This window comes from Arvicola amphibius, chromosome 2 (genome assembly GCF_903992535.2).
Source record: "Arvicola amphibius chromosome 2, mArvAmp1.2, whole genome shotgun sequence".
Taxonomy (NCBI): Eukaryota; Metazoa; Chordata; class Mammalia; order Rodentia; family Cricetidae; genus Arvicola; species Arvicola amphibius.
Window position 1 is genome coordinate 101,394,190 of NC_052048.2, and position 15,751 is coordinate 101,409,940.

Consider the following 15,751-nt stretch of genomic DNA (forward strand, 5'->3'; position numbering starts at 1 on the left):
TTTTGACACCAGAGCCAGATGCAAAGTGAGAAAAGGCTGAGGCCGGGGGCAGGAAGGGGTCTGCCAAGAGGCCCGGTGCACAGTGCACACACATGCCAGGCAAAGCCACAAGCTTCAGAGACACAGAAAAAAATACGGGACAGCTATGAAAGCTCACACAGTGATGCCAAAGAAACACGTCTCCTCGGAAAGGAGGTCAGCAGCACAGAGGTCACGGAAGGACAGTGGAATCTGGGTGACAGAGCCGCTGGCTGGGACATTGGCTTAGCACTCAGGACATGCCTACATAGGCATAGGAGCCAAGCACAGAGAGGCTCCTCGCCACCAGCTACCCTGAACCCTCAATGGCTATTACTTACTATGAACCTAGAAGGCCTGAATAAGAAGTTCCCAGCAGCTGTGCAAGGGGCTGGTGAGACAGAGGAGGAGAAATGGCGGCAGCGACACCTGGCAACTAACCTGAGGCAAAGGCAAAAAACTGGGTCAGGTATATTTCAAAGTGGAAGAGTTTTGTTAAGGAAAAGGCTACGTTCCCCGCATTAAAACTAAGTAAGTAAGCAATTGAAGAACTCTAGAATCAAACTTGATGAACTGAGTCCATCAAGTAGCTGACTCCTGATGATAGAGGCGACAGGTGTCCACGCATGGGCCAAGCCAGGCGGGAACCCACAGTGTCATAGACTCAATACACAGTATCAGAGAACACGCAGCACGCACCTAACACGCCCAACATGCAGCCCGGGCCCAAGAGGGATTGCTCTAGAGGGACGGGCCTGGTCAGACGATCATTAGCTTTGCCAGCTCGCTTCTCTCAGATCTTCCACGGCCACACCACAGTCCAGGGAAAAAGAAAGCCAACTGCACACCACACAGAAATCTGTATTTTCTGGTAGGAGGAGATGAAAGAGGGAGGAGGAAGAAGAAAAGGAAGAAGAGGTGGGGAGAAGATGGAGGAAGAGGGAGCTACTGTCCCAACTGATTTTAGGGACTGTACTTTTTCTTTCTGTGTGTGTGTGGTGTGCACATACATGTATGTGCATGTGTATATGTCACATGTATATGGCAACACACAAAGTCCGCAGCGTTTCCCTTCAGGGCTCCTCCACACTCCTCTTTGAGGCAGGGTCTCTCAGTCAAACTCAGTCTAGCTGGCCAGCTCCGGGGAGCCTGCGCTTGCCATTCAAGGCTGGATTTACAGTAGACAGACTGTCACACCCACCTGGCATTTAAACCAAATCGACAGATTCCAACTCGAGTCCTCATGCCTATGTGGCAAGCACCTTAACCACAGAGCCATCTCCCCAGGCCAATTAGTAACGTGTTTTATTTAACCCAATGCAGCCAAAATAAAGCCATCTCAACATGTGATTCATAGAGAAACTCCTGCGGGTGCTCCACACTATGTTTTCAGACTGTTCACCCACGTTCCACACAGCTCACAGAGGACGAGCCAGAGTAGCCAGCTGCCAAGCCCCACAACACACAGGCTCCAGGGCTGTCCCATCTCCTCCATCTGCCTGTGTTTCTGGCTGCAAGCCACAGAAGGGAGGTCCCGCCACCTCGAGACACAGCCCCTATCTGCCAGACAGGCAGGACCCACTCTCGGCCTACATCTGTCACTAATGGGCCCAGTTGAGCTGCTGCTCCTAACTAGAGCTGGACCTGTTGCCTGAATTCAGGACACAGAGAAAACAAGGTCACTGTCAAGGGAGCAGAGCTGAGAGCCAAAGAGGAACGAAGCCAGAAAGTATTAAAGCATTAAGAGATAAGAGCCGCTCACTGCAGCCAATTGGCCTGCAGGAATTGCATGATTGCCTCAGAGGCAAGAGAAGCAAGCCAGGTCCTTCAGGATGCATTCCTATCCAGACACAGGACGCTACAGGGCCTAGCTGAGGATGGGACTCAGTCCTCACCCAGCCTGTGGAAATCCACGCACCTTCAGGGTCAGCCACTCCACAGCCATCAGTGAGGGACAGACTGTGGTGCTGGAGAAAGGGTTTCTGTGGGTTCCAGCTGAACAGATTTCTAGAGGGAAAGCGGAACGCAGGAAATTCCAATCGTTTAGGAATTCATGTTCTGCAGACCACAGAATATAATGCTCTACCTGTTATAGGAAGGCCTTACCAATTCCTCATCCCCGTGTCCACGTCCTTGCCCTCCCTATAGAGTCCTCAATCAGCCTTCAGAGCCCCCAGAACCAGGCACTCTCTGACACTTGAGTAGAGTAAATAAGAGCTTAACAGCATAAACAAACATAATGAAAAGCCGAGACTGCATTTGAACTTGCATGGCTTTGACGGGAAAGACGCAGAAGCAACTAAATTACTGGGGACACAAAGACTCTACAACCCATGCTGGGCCTGGGAACAAAGACATTGGGGCCCCCACCACATCAAGAGCACGGAAGTTGTACAAACATCCACCTGGACCTTGACCCATATGGATTCCTGCTCTTCTAGGAATAACAAGGATAGTTGCTGATTGAAGCCCAGCACGGACAAGCACAGCCTTTGGCTGTAACCATGAACTCTGTCTCACCCTAGCCTCTTGAGCTCAACCAGGCTTTCAGGCTCTCACTTCTCTGTGTCTCTCACTCCTGGGCTAACGCAGCCTAGCTCCAGCCCAACAGCAGACCAGTGTCTATAGTGCGTTTGGAAAACATATCTCCTCCTAAGGAAAGGGGGCAGATGCCAGAGCTCACACACGATGACTAGAAATACAGACACAGCTTAGGTGAGTCATCTAAGACCAGTGTGCAAGCAAAAGCCAGTATCCTGAAGACTAAGGATGGAGAAGCAAAGAGAGCCTAGTTCTTAGGGACACGGGAGCAGCCACATCAGTCTCCAGTCATTGATCCCAATAACCTGTGACCAGTAAATAGACACCAATATATACCGACATATAAGTATACATACAAACACTAACAGTTACTGAAGGGCGTAGGTGTGCATGTGTGCTTACATGTGTATGTGTGTGCATGTGTGCCTGTACATGTGTGCACATGCGTGGGTCCATATTATCCTAGTTTCATCTCTATGGCAGTGACATGACACCATGACCGAAAGCAGCAGATAGGAGGAAAGGGTTTATTTCAGCTTACACTTCCAGGTTACAGTCCGTGACGGCAGAGAAGACATAGGGTAGGAGCGTGAGCCACCTGGTCACACCACATCCACAGTTAACACAGAAGAACAGACTCAGCCATGCTACCTGCACACTCCATGAAACAGTGCTGCCCACATCCAGGGTGGGCCTCCCTACCTTGAACAAGGGCGACAATCCCCATAGACATGCCCAAAGGCCAACCTGGTGTAGCTAATTCCTCCACTGAGACCATCTTCCCAAGGGATTTCTTCTAGGCTGTGTCAAGATGACAGTTAAAGTTAGCCAGCACTCAAACCATACACCACACACATGCACACATATCTATCAACACACATTCATCAACACACATTACACACAAACCACCCACATATACACATGCACACACATATCCGTCAACACATACATATCATACACACATATGCATATATGTACATGCACATACAATGCACACGTGCATACGCACACAATACGCATGTGCACACACACTATAAGGCACTAGTAAATATACCCTTGTTAGTTTTTTCAGGTTAAGATGCCATCAAGCAGGATGGCGGGCCTTCATCCAGTGTAACTGGTCCTTATGGGGACAGATGGCAGAGGCAGAGAAAAAGATGCTCAGGGGACCAGAGTGACACCTTGGCCTGGATTCCAGCCTATAGCCTGTGGTGGGCCCCCATCTCACCCTGTGTAACCTGCCAGCTCACATGATAAAATAGCAAGGAAATCGTTCTCTCCTCTCTAAGCACTAAAGTGCTGGACCTCAAAACAGGGAACTTGGGGAGAGCCTAGAGCAAGGACAGACGTTGGGGAGATATGTTGAAAAGGTCGGTTCTTAGACAGATGGAATCTTTTTCTTTTTCTTTCTTGAATTTCCTGCCATGCTACGGGAGAATTATCTGTATTCTATCAATCATGTATTTTAATAAAATGCTGATTGGCCAGGCAGGAGGTATAGGCGGGTCAACCAGACAGGAAGCAGAGGCAGGGCAATGAGAACAGGAGAATGCTGGGAAGGAGGAAGCCCATTCCTCTGAGTCGTGCCCAGACCACCGAGAAGCAAGATGTAATCTACCCGGCTGAGAGAAGTCCTGAACCACATGGCTAATATACATCAGAATAATGGATTAATATAAGTGATAAGAGCTAATAAGTAACCTGAGCTAATGGGCCAATCAGTTAATAACTTATGTAGACCTGTGTGTGATTTTCTTTGGGACTTGCCGGCTATAGGGTACTGGGCGGGATGGAAACCCCAACAAGTCAGCCCTCATGTTACACTGCCACATCTGGTCCCTTCACCTACCAGGCTGGCAGTTCCGTCTCTAAGCAGCAAAGAAGGAATCAGGGTCCACACACACACACCCAGGCAGCTGACCCACCCAGCTGAGGACGTTGAGCATCTAACCCCAGCCCTGCCCACGTGGTTATATATTTCTATATACACCTTTTAGCCAACAATTCCACAACCTGAGCTTCTCAACCCCACAGTCGTCTGGAAGCCCTTGCTTTGCTGAGTCTTAGGGAATGACATGCCCCCAGGCTCAGGCTACCAAGAACCATGGGGATGGTCAGGAAAAATGAATCTGTGTTTCTGATCCTATTTGCACACGTCCGATGCACAGGTCCTGGACATACCTGCCCATGCTTGTGAGTGCACAAGTGCACGGATGGAATCCTCAGAAGCCATAGGCTGTTCTTCGCTAAGGCAGAGTGTACCTGCATCCCTGAGGAAGAGCACAAGTCCTCCTCCCACCGTGGCTGGCGAGCACACCTACGAAAGGTTCTGCCCGCTGCTTGGGGGAGGTTACTCAGGTCTTTCATCAGAAGGACTCTACATGGAAGGGTGAGTGACCCCCCCACCCCCCCCCTGCTGCTCCTGGGATTCACACGCCATGCTATCTCTTTAGCACTTTCAAATGCAAACCTGTTGCTGCTGAGTCAGTCCCTCTGCACCAGAGAGCACCTGTCTTGACCTCTAATCTACTCAGACCACCATCGCACACAATGCAGGGCCACTGGGTCTTTCTGCAGAAGCCTGCTGGGTACGGCCTAGTTCGTGGTCCCAATGTGTCAATCTCATCGTATGGCTCCTTCTGGTATACTGTGGATGCCTCGGGAAGAGGACCACTCCTCATGCCTCATCTGCACCGCACGCAGCCCAGACTGAAGATCCAGCATTAGTCTGTCAGACCCTGGGCACGGTCGGGATGGAGTTGTCTACATACACACTCAGTGTATCGAACCCACTACTCCAGTGCTTCCCCTGTGCATTCTGGGAGAATTCTACCCTTCTCACTCCAGACCCAGTGTCCCAACCTGACTGACTGAATTCAGCTTCAATCCAAACTTCCAAACAAAGGGCCAGTAGCGTGGGATGTCCTGTGGTCACGCTGGATGGTGACAGTTAAACTATCCTTATTTTCACTTAGGATCTTCAAACAGAGACCCCCATGTGGCTAGACACACCTGAGGACTGTCAATCATTTCATAGCTGCTCATTCAGGAAGAGTGTAATGCACCTCGGGGAGGGGAGAGCTCCCAAGTGAGCAAGTTCCTGCCTTTGTAGAGCTGATAGTAGAGGAAATAAGTTACACAGATCACCAGAACAGATTAGATAAAAGCAACCGTGGCTTCTCAAGGAAAGTTGCTATCAAGCGCCTCCTGGGAAAAATCCACCTCTAGGAGGAGAGAGGGTGGGGGCTGAGCCTCGGGCAATGTAAGCCAAGAAGGATGGATGGTTAAGTAAGCCAGGGCCTTCAGGAACTTGAGCCTAAGGGAGCCTGGGCTAGAGTGTAGCTCAGCCTCTTTTCTCTAGGTGTACCTCCATTTCCTTCTCTGCAGAAAGCCACTGTCAGAAGGAGTGAAGACACCTGAGTGTGTCTCCAGATAAGGAAAAAGGTGTTATCTGTGGGCAGATCATTTGAAGTCTTATCTTGACAAAGATGGCAGCAAAAAGGTCCAAGCTGGCAGCTACTGAGAGATCAGCCCTGGGATTGCAGGCTGTTCAACCCAGGGGTTCGGGGGCTCCGGGGGCTCCACACAGGCTATGGGGTTGCTGGAGGTGTCTGAGCAGGTAGTAATCAGGAGTCAGTGGACAGAATGCTAAGGGACAGCAGGAGACCAACGCAGGCAAGCCCAGAGATACGGTGGTGATGACGCTGGTTTTGTGTGCTCATGTTTAAGATGGAAACACAGAAAAGGGGGCTAACGATGCCAAGCTCTGAAGGCTTCTGTGAAGGGGAACTCCTCCTTCTACACTGGCGTGGAGACTCAGGCAGGGACAGTGGTGGCCTCTGACATCAGACTGGCTTTCTTCAGCGAATGACAAAGTCACTGGGGAGGGTGCAATGGGGCCGAGGGAATGGCATAGAAATTCAGTGGTTGATGCCAGAAAGGAAACCACCTTTACAAAAGGTGCAAGGAGCCCCTGATGGGGGTGGGGTGACAGGGGTGGTAAGCAGAATTTCTGAGCTTCGCAGGTCACCGGTCAGGTAACAGATCAGCAATCTGTTCAGGTGGGCTGTCTGGCCAGTTCACAGGAAGTCAGGGGACATCCTAGGTTGACGTTGTCTATCACACAGTTCATTCCTCAAGACCCTCCCAATAAAACCAAGCATGCCCTGACCCAGAGATTGCCTAGGAACGGCTTCTTTGGAAGCTTAACACATTCTCCCAGAAGCACCACACTGTAGGAAATGCTTAGCTGGCCAGCCCTATTCACATCAGACTCTGAGACTGTTCCTGGTTGCCATCCTGTGGTAGTTTGAATGAGAATGTCCTCCATAGGGTCAGGAATTGGGTCTCCGGTCCCCAGAGCTGTCTGAGGCCATTTGGGAGGAAGTGTGTCCCTAGAAGGGGCTTCAGGAGTTTGAAGCCTCTCAACACTTCCACTACACTTGGTTTTCTGCTTTAAGTGACAGACGTGAGCTCTTTGCTTCCTACTCTGGTTATCCAGCCTGCTGCTGGTTGCTATGCATCGTCGACTCTTATCCCTCTTGAGCGAGAAGCTAAAACTAACTCTTTTCCTTGAGCTGCTTAAGTCATGGTGTTTGAACACGGGAACAGAAAACAGCTGATACACCCAGTACTACAGGAAAGCTGAGAAACCCAAGAAGATCCCCCAGCCCGTGCTACCACATGAGGCCTGCTGGGAAGTTCTCAACACCCACAGGAGATGCTGCCATCTGCGGAAGCCTTCACAGGCCACTCAGAAGTAAGGCCTCTTGATGGTGACAATCATTTGACGCTCCCACTCACCTGTTCTGAATTCTGACCTCTGCCATGAGCCAGCTGGGCAGGAGTAAGTAGGAGAATCCTAAGGAGAAAGGCCCCATACACATGGCAATGAAAACATACTAAGGAACCTTCCAGAAGATACCAGACGTGAATGCACTGTGTGCCAAGGGAGAAGCCTGGTTTGGAGAGCTGTCACTGCTTCACCCCTCTATCACGCCCATGTCCCCAAGATGATCTCAGTGCCTCTGTGTTTGTCCTAAGTCCCTACTCAGCTCAAGGTGTTTCTTGCTATATCCTGATTTTGACATTGACCTTCTAATCTCTGAGGCTAACCACCTGCTGGTTCCTGCTAAGCAGTCTCCTCCCACGGGGCCCACTATCCACCCCACCTCAGAATCTACCTGCTAAGGTCTTCGCTTCCAGTTCTCCACACTCTAGATCAAGGCCATACAGTTTTCATTTTCTGCAGACCTCTGAGGTCAAAGCCTGACTTCCACGTGCATCCCATGAGACCTTGAACTACGCCCTCCCTCAGCAGGTTGGGGCATGCCGCCGTACACCTGTTCTCTGGCTGTGAGAGCTGCATTGGCGGTCCATAGGAGTCTCAAAACCCGGCACATGACTAAGGCTTAGTGGACATCACTCCTGGCTTCTCCCCTCCCAGCATCAGAAGTGCACAAGCAAACATCGGCTGTCACATGACCTCCAGGGAGCTGACCCTTCCCTGGAAGGCTGCATCTGGTTTATGAATTCACACATTTGGGTGGTGCCTCTCATCCTTTCTCACGGTGCGACCTTTTAATCCTGTTCCCCATGCCGTGGTGACCCCAACCATAAAACGACTTCATTGCCACTTCGTAAGTGTAATTTTGCTACTGTTATGAATGAATCGTGATGTAAATATCTGATATGGAAGATACCAGGTATGTGAAACTCCCCCCCCCCCGTGAAACAGTCATTCTACCCCCAAAGGGGTCAGGCCCCACAGTCTGAGAACTACTACTCAATAAAATGAAGGTTTGCTAAACCTTCCCCAGTTCTGCGGAGTAGCTAGAAGGCCCTTTTAGCTTCAGTAGCTAGCTTCTCACTGCGCAGCCTTGGAGAGCAGCCACCCTTCAGAGAGTGAAAACTTTACCTTTTCTTTCTAAAAGTCTGCACAAATGGCCCTGACTGCAGGCCATTCTATAGTGTCAATTCTTCTAGAAAACACTATTGAAGAACTGCAGCTTTGCTAGTGAACCTGGGAGAACATTTAGGCCAACACTTAATCCTCAGGGAACTGGGGCCATCCCAGAAAGCAGACACTTGCCAAGGTCAGAGAGCTGGGTGGGAACACTACGGGGAACAAATGCCCAGCAGAAGTACAAGCAGTGGCTTCAATTAATTTCTCCAGCTAATTAAGAAAAAAGTCTCCATGTGTATCCGCAATTTGGGAAACCAAAGAAGGCTAGCCTCAAATAACTTCTCCAGACTAGAAGGAATGAGGGGCACCTTCCACAAAGACCCAGGAGAAATGTGACAGTCTGCCTTCCTAGAAAGAATCCACTCCACACAGCCTCCAAACCAGCCTCAATATGGAAACATCCCAGGGGTCCCGAGGTACCACTAGGTCAGGTGAGCATCCTCCCAAATAGCTGGAGATCGTGGACTCTCAGGAGAGCAAACACATCCCTGTCCTATTCCAATATGAGAAGAGGGAAAGGACCACAGACGTTCAGAAGAACTAATTCCAGACCAGATCCACCCCAGAACCATGTAGCTAGCCACAGTGCCCTCATAGAGTTACAGGTATTGATGGGTCCTCAGTAACTCTCAGTGGCTCGGGACAGGTTTCTGCCAGCTCTCTCTGCCACTGGAGAAAGAGGCCTCCAAGAGGAGATATTTGAACAAAAGGAGGCAGCAAGGCCAAGTGAGGAACCACAGTGGAAAAAACAGCTTTCTCAGTCAGGCAGGCAACGTGGCTCCTGGCGCGGGGCCCTACCGCTGCGAGCAGAACAGCACATTAGCCCTGAACACGGCAGTTGCTCTAACACGGTGCGTGATTTCTTTTCCAAGTCCCAAGCCACAGTGAGGCCCCAGAAGAAGCCACGTTGTCTGGGAACAGACTGGAAACGGGCACTGCGAGCTTGCAAAGAGAGTTTTGAAAGATGCTTGTAAAATACATGCTCACAACGGTCCAGGGCTCCCACTGGCTTGTGGCCTGTGGGCTCCTGTTTCATCCGCCTGAGTTTATCCTTCAGCGGTTCCCTTGAGGATGGACTCCTTACTCTGTCCGCCTCAGCTTAACCTTCAGCCGTTCCCCTTGGTGGGGTGGGGGGTATCGACATGAGAACTGGAACATCTTTAGACACTCTAGTCACATTCAGAAGGCCCTGGGTTCGGACCTCAGTCCTGCATAAAATGAACCCAGTGGTCCATTCCATGAACCTCAGTACTCCAGGCCCTCTTCAGCTACACAGTGCCAGCCTGACCTAGAGAGCCTACAAAAAAAAATCCTCACTGCTTAAAAACTAAAGAACAGCGCTCCTATCAAAATGTTTACTTCAGAATTCCCTCCAGTTCCAGCTGAGTGAGTCGCACCCATTTTCCCTGGAGGTTTGCAGGGAACCCTCCCGGCCAGTGAAATAGGTCTGTGTGGGAAGGGGTGGTATTTGACTCTGAAGGCCACAAGGGACAGCTGGGACACAAGGGAGACCCTCTTGACCATGCCGATAGCTACTCTGAAGTGATGGGTACTGTCTGTCCTCCTACAAGTCCCCCCCCCCCATGGTTCCCACTCCACAGAGGCAAGTCCAGACTCTTGGCCTGCAATTCAAACACCCCTCTAGACATACTTCAAATGTCATAAAATGCAAAACTGTGGCAGACAGAAACTAGAAAAAGTACTCAGGACCTCTGGTATCACGGTTGAAGACATAATGAGGAAGTCTTTGAGCTCCTTGGGAGTGAAGGAGGCAACCCAGTAGGGAAGGTCCTTCACACTCTGCATTCCTTTGCTGGGGCATTTCCCACCATCCAGGCTAGGCCCCCACAGGTCATCTGACTCCACGTCCCTCCTTTAGAAAAGCCCTTGTCTCTGCCCTCTCATCTCAGGGCGCTGTGGCCACCTGACCTTTTCGTCTGGTGTAGCATTTAGACACATCTCTTAGCTGTCTAAATTCTCATCCTGGCCAGCATCATTGACAAGGAATTATTCTGTCTCCCAGGCACCAGTCCTGGAAGGCACCTCCTTTCTAAAACTCTCCTAAGCAAGCCTGGACTGTCCTTCCATCCTAGGTCACAGAAACCCTGGGAAGGGTTTCCAGGGCCTTGTCTAACTCTCCCTGTTACCCAGCCTTTGACCCCACACCACCACGCAAGCTGTAGATAACTGTTCAAAAGAAGCATCCTTTTTGAAATGTTCTTGGGAAAAGAGACCAAAAAAGAGAGAAGAGCAAACTTTAGGACCACCAAAGACCCGCCTAGGGTGAAGAAGTCGCCTCTTCCCGCCCTAGGGCCAGGAAGTCTCTTGTTAGCAGGAGCGATTAAATCTCTGAGCTCCACAGATGGTGTGGAAAACCCGGAGCGCTGCGGAGCGCGGGATGCGCGAGACCTGAGCGGACTTCCTAGGGCGGGCGGGGCGCAAGGGACACAGGGACTCCTGGGCCAGAGGCCAGCAGAGGACGGTGCCCACGGCCAGGCGCAGCTGAGCACTGCGGGGTACTCGCCACAGCCGCCGGCCCGAACAGATCCGACCTTCCCCACGCCCTCACTCTGCCCACGACCAGGTCGCGTCGGGAGTGCACCCAAGGCCTGCAGACGACCGCTTACCCGGGCCATTCCAACCCAGAGCACCCACCCCGCGCCTGCGGCTGGAGACTGCCCCGCGGGGCACAATCTCCAAGTGCACGCGACCAGCGGGAAGCGGGCGCCACCCGAGCAGACACTGGGAGCAGAGCTCTCAATCGCCGCCCCTGAGCCCGCGGGTCACCGCCTGGCAGCAGGGGAGGGGGACCGATCTCAGCTCCGCATAGCCCCGTCCCGCGCGGCCCGCTCGGGCGATGCCGACACAAAGGGGACGCGCGCGTCACCCACCTGGTCCCGCGCGGTCCGGGCTCTCGCTCGGCCTCGTTGCGCGCCGCTGCAATGGCCCCGCCCGGTGCCGGCTCGCGGGTGCCGCTGCCCCCGTCAGCCTCCCGCGCGCAGTCCGCCCGCCCCGCAGCGCAGCGCCCTTTCTGCCTCCCCGCCCTGCGCCCCAAGAACTGCGCGCTCGGGGTCGGCGGGGCGCGAGCGCGCACTAAGCGCGGGCGCGGGAGACAGAGCCAGTTCGCACGCCGGCGCCCCCTGCCGTCCAGAGGTGCCGCGACGTCCGTGCACCAGGACCCGGGGGGCAATCCCCTAGAGCAATCAAAGGTAGAGCCAGAGGGTCCAGGTCTCCTCAGTGATAGGGGTGTGCCCTGGAGTAAAGCAAGGATGCAAAGAGAAGGCCTGAAGGTGGACCCCTGCTTTAATTGTATAAAAACAAGTGCCAGCAGCTAGAAAGAAATGCGTGAAGCAGCCTGACCCTACCAGTCAGGAGCTGCGAGTATCATTCAGCTGGGCATCTGGGACCCTGGAATGGAATCCAGCCACGTAAGTCAGAGCCTCCGGGCTTGCCAGACGCCTCCTTGATGGTCCCGCCCGAATACTTTTACGAGGAAGACTGTAAGCCAACGGACAAGAAACATCTTTTCACCCTAATGGATAGCGAAGAGTCCTCAATTTGTTTGGTCTGAGGCTAATGCTCTGCTCACATACGGGAAGCAGCAACCACAGCATTTCAATTCTTTCTCTCAGAACCTGAGATCCACCACTTGGATGGGAATCCCCATGAGCTATGGTCCTCTCACTCCCGCTGGTAGTTCCTGGAAGTTCATCTCTTCCATCCACATGAAACGTGCAAACGCGAACGAAGCCTGTCAGTAAATGCGATGGCTAGAATGAAATATCCCCACAGGCAACTGTTTTGACTATTTGGTCCCTCCAGCCGGTAAGGATATTTTTTGGAAGGTTCTGGGAATGTCAGGCGCTGACAGTCAACTACAGAAAGCCGTTGGGGGAATCCTAAACACACACAAACAAGCCAATGCTCGCTCCCTGTACTAAGATGTGAAGCATTTGGGTCCACGCAGCGGTGCACGGCGCCATTTCACTGGGGGGAATAAAAGGCTCCATTGGCTAACTAACTTGACTTTTCTGGTCGTGTTGGTCATCGTTGTCGTCATCGTCATTGTTTTTGTCGTCCTCCATGGCCCCACAATGGGATTTTAAAACTCGGTCCATTCTGTCTTCAACTTGTACATTCTCATCTGGGTGTGCGTATTTGAGTTTATACATGTGTATAAGGGCAAGCGCACATGTCTAAGGTCAATGCTGGGGTGTCCACTTTCTTTCCCATATATACTGATCCTGAAGCTCTCTAACGGAGCCATACTGGTTGGCTAGCAAGCTCCAGGACCCCTCATGATTCTACTTTCCAACCCTATTACCTAGTGCTAAGATAACAGGCATGCACCTCACCTGCATTTTTCCATGGATGCTGGGCATTAAACTCGGGTCTTCAGACCTGCCTGGCTAGCACTGCACTGACTGAGCTGTCTCCACAGTCCCTACAGCCACATCATCACCAGTTGTGCTGAATGTCTCTGACCCTCAAAACTATGTGCTTGCTAGATGAAGTGTCTCACACATGCAACCCTAGCATTCTGAGCTCTGAGGCAGAAGGGCCGAAAATTCAAGGTCCAGCCTGGACTAAATAGTGAGACCCTATGTCAAATAAGCGCAAGTCAGCTAAACAAAACAAGGACACGCGCTGGCCTCCTAGTGCCTTGGTTTGTCTCACACTCTGTATGAATGCCATTGTTCGAGAAAGCTCACAGTGTGAAGATCCCTAACAACGGCACTTTGTTGCTTCGGCCTCTCACTGGAAGACAGAAATAGTTTTGCCTGAAGGCCTGAGCTTTGACCACCCCAGGCCTGGTTGGGGAGTGAAGTTCTGAATGAAGGACTGAGAGATTTTGCTGGGGAGGCTGGAAGCTCACAGCAAGTGGAAGAAGCAGGTGCATTGAGGTATTCTGTGCTGTCTCTGACACAAAGGATCAGAAACACTGCCTATGAGCATCTGGGGCTTGGCGGGAAAGCCCCCATCATCAGTGCTTTTGTGGGGACAGAACATCTTCACTGCCCTGACCTGAGGTGGTGGCGAATGAGACTCAGACAGAGGCCACCACATGGGCACTGAAATCGGGGTTTGCAGCAGACCACACCATTTATGTCCAGTTTTATCTATGAAGCCTGCTGAAACTGCCATTACTCTCCACATGCCCTGATCTCTGAATATGTATTTATTTATTTTGTTTTTAATGTAGATTAGGTTATTTGCCGTGCTTCCTGTGTTGGGCATTTACTACAGATCTTAGATCATCATCTACAGGATCTTTCTGTGAAATCCCACACAGAATCAGGGTGTAGCAAGTGCTCAGTAATGAATAAAGCTGGCTCCTCTGAGCTCTCGCAGTTAATGCCATTCTGTCCAGAAAACCGCCTGGCTCTTAAAGCCATTCTACCTTCATAGTGGCTCTTCATTCCAGCCCTTTGCCAGGGGAAGACTGACCATCTCCTCCCAAGGTGGTCACATTGAGCCTGTTGGAAAGACCTCACTGTGAGGGTCTGTGCCAGTGATGTGTCATTCACTGTCGCTCACTGGGTCCCTTGTGATCGCTCACAGTGGGCAGTGGATGCCAAGGGGAAAGGAGGCCAGAGCACTGGTGCCTACATAAACGGCATAGAGGCCGAAGCCACGGAAACCCATTGTGTGGTTTTCTGCCAGACACAATTGACGGAAGTTCAAAGTTGTGGCTTACAGTTAAAAGAGGGGGAAAAAAAGAACAAGACAGACAATGCGATTTGTCTAAACTTCTGATTGCACATTCTAAGTATAGAATCCGCATTCTTTCAATTCATTTATTTTTTTCCTTTTGAGACAGTCTAACCCTGTAGCCAAGCTGCACTGGAACTGGCAATCTAACCCAGGCTTTTCTCACACTTATGACCTCCAGCTTCGGCTTCACTTTGTATTTTCATGCAAATCAGATTCTCTGTTCCTAGAGGGAAATGCAACCTTGAGCGGCAGTTCCTCTTTCAGCTTCTCCTTAGGGAAACCCAGGATCCTGGAGGACTTCTTGTTTCAGGAGACCTGGGGTCTAACCTCCCACCCCTTGCCCATCTGTGCCTATTAAACTCATTCTTAAAAGCACACTGAAGCAAGGGCACAGAGTGTGCTTTTCTGCACTGTTCCCTGTTCCAGGTGAAGCAAGCAGCATACCCTGGGAAAAAGCCTCAGGAAAGAAGAAAGTTCCCAATACTCTCGGGTCATTGTGGGTAGGGGTCCCAGCCACATCTGCACCTACCTCAGAGCCTTCCTCCTTCTCGGCATATGTCTCAGGAATATGTATCCATCCATGGTGCCATATGCACACGAGGCAGAGATATTGTCCTCCAAACAGAGGACATTCAAGAAGGTACGAGTAAAGAAGCAGTTTCTCCGTGACAGTCATACACTGCTGTGGACCGATCTGTGTCCTCCCCAGCCCTGAAGAAATTTATGTCAAATCCAGCTATGAGCATCTCAAAGTGCAAGCATTTCACAAAGAGGATGATTGCAGGTGGCATTGGTTAAGATGCAGGCAGAGTAGAGTAGGCTGAGTCCTCGTCCATTATGACCACTGTCCTTAGGAAATGGGGACATCAGAGTACGAGATCATACTTTCTCGTGGATCGCACTGTGTAATTAGGGATGGAAGGTCCTTCTGTAAACATCAAAGATCACATCAAAGATGAGGCTGGTAAACTATCAGAGGACAGGGAATGCCCGGAGCAAGCACTTGTTCATGGTCTCAGTAGGCAGCCCCAACCACAGCCACAGCTCAGACATCCAGCCCCTACCATATAGCAAGCCATGGGACAACTTGCTTGGGCTGTGAGGTGTCCATAAACCTGTATCTTTGAGAGTGCTAGGAGAGACTGGTCCTGAAACCTGCGGACTAGATAAAGAATGTCCACCCATCCTAGAGCATGGTCCAACCCACTCAAGGCTGGAAGAGAACAGAAGGTAAGCGCTGGGCAGTTTGCTCTCTGCTGGCATGGGCTTCCATCTTCTCCTGCCCTCCTGTACAGAAGTACCTGGTTTTTGAACTTCAGAGTCCAAGAATCACTCTGGCCTTTTCCCCATTATCCACACAACTCCATCTGATTCTCTGGCCTGTGGGTTCAGGCTGAATCTCACCAGCATCTTGCTTGTCCATAGATCTTAGGAGCCCTGCTCTTCATAGTCACAAGAACCATGCTAATGTACCCATTAGATCTTGGGCTTTTATATGATATAATCATATGG

At 51.2% G+C, this 15,751-nt stretch overlaps 1 protein-coding gene across 1 annotated transcript in view; it reads right to left on the reverse strand.

Annotated features, from left to right (window-relative positions):
* Rnf144a (ring finger protein 144A) overlaps positions 1 to 11,548 on the reverse strand; it is a 122,730-nt gene extending 111,182 nt beyond the window's left edge. The window contains exon 1 of the mRNA XM_038319206.1: positions 11,416 to 11,548. The gene's annotated coding sequence lies outside the window, so the exon portion shown is untranslated. The remainder of the gene's footprint in view (positions 1 to 11,415) is intronic.
* Between the last annotated feature and the right edge of the window lie 4,203 nt (positions 11,549 to 15,751).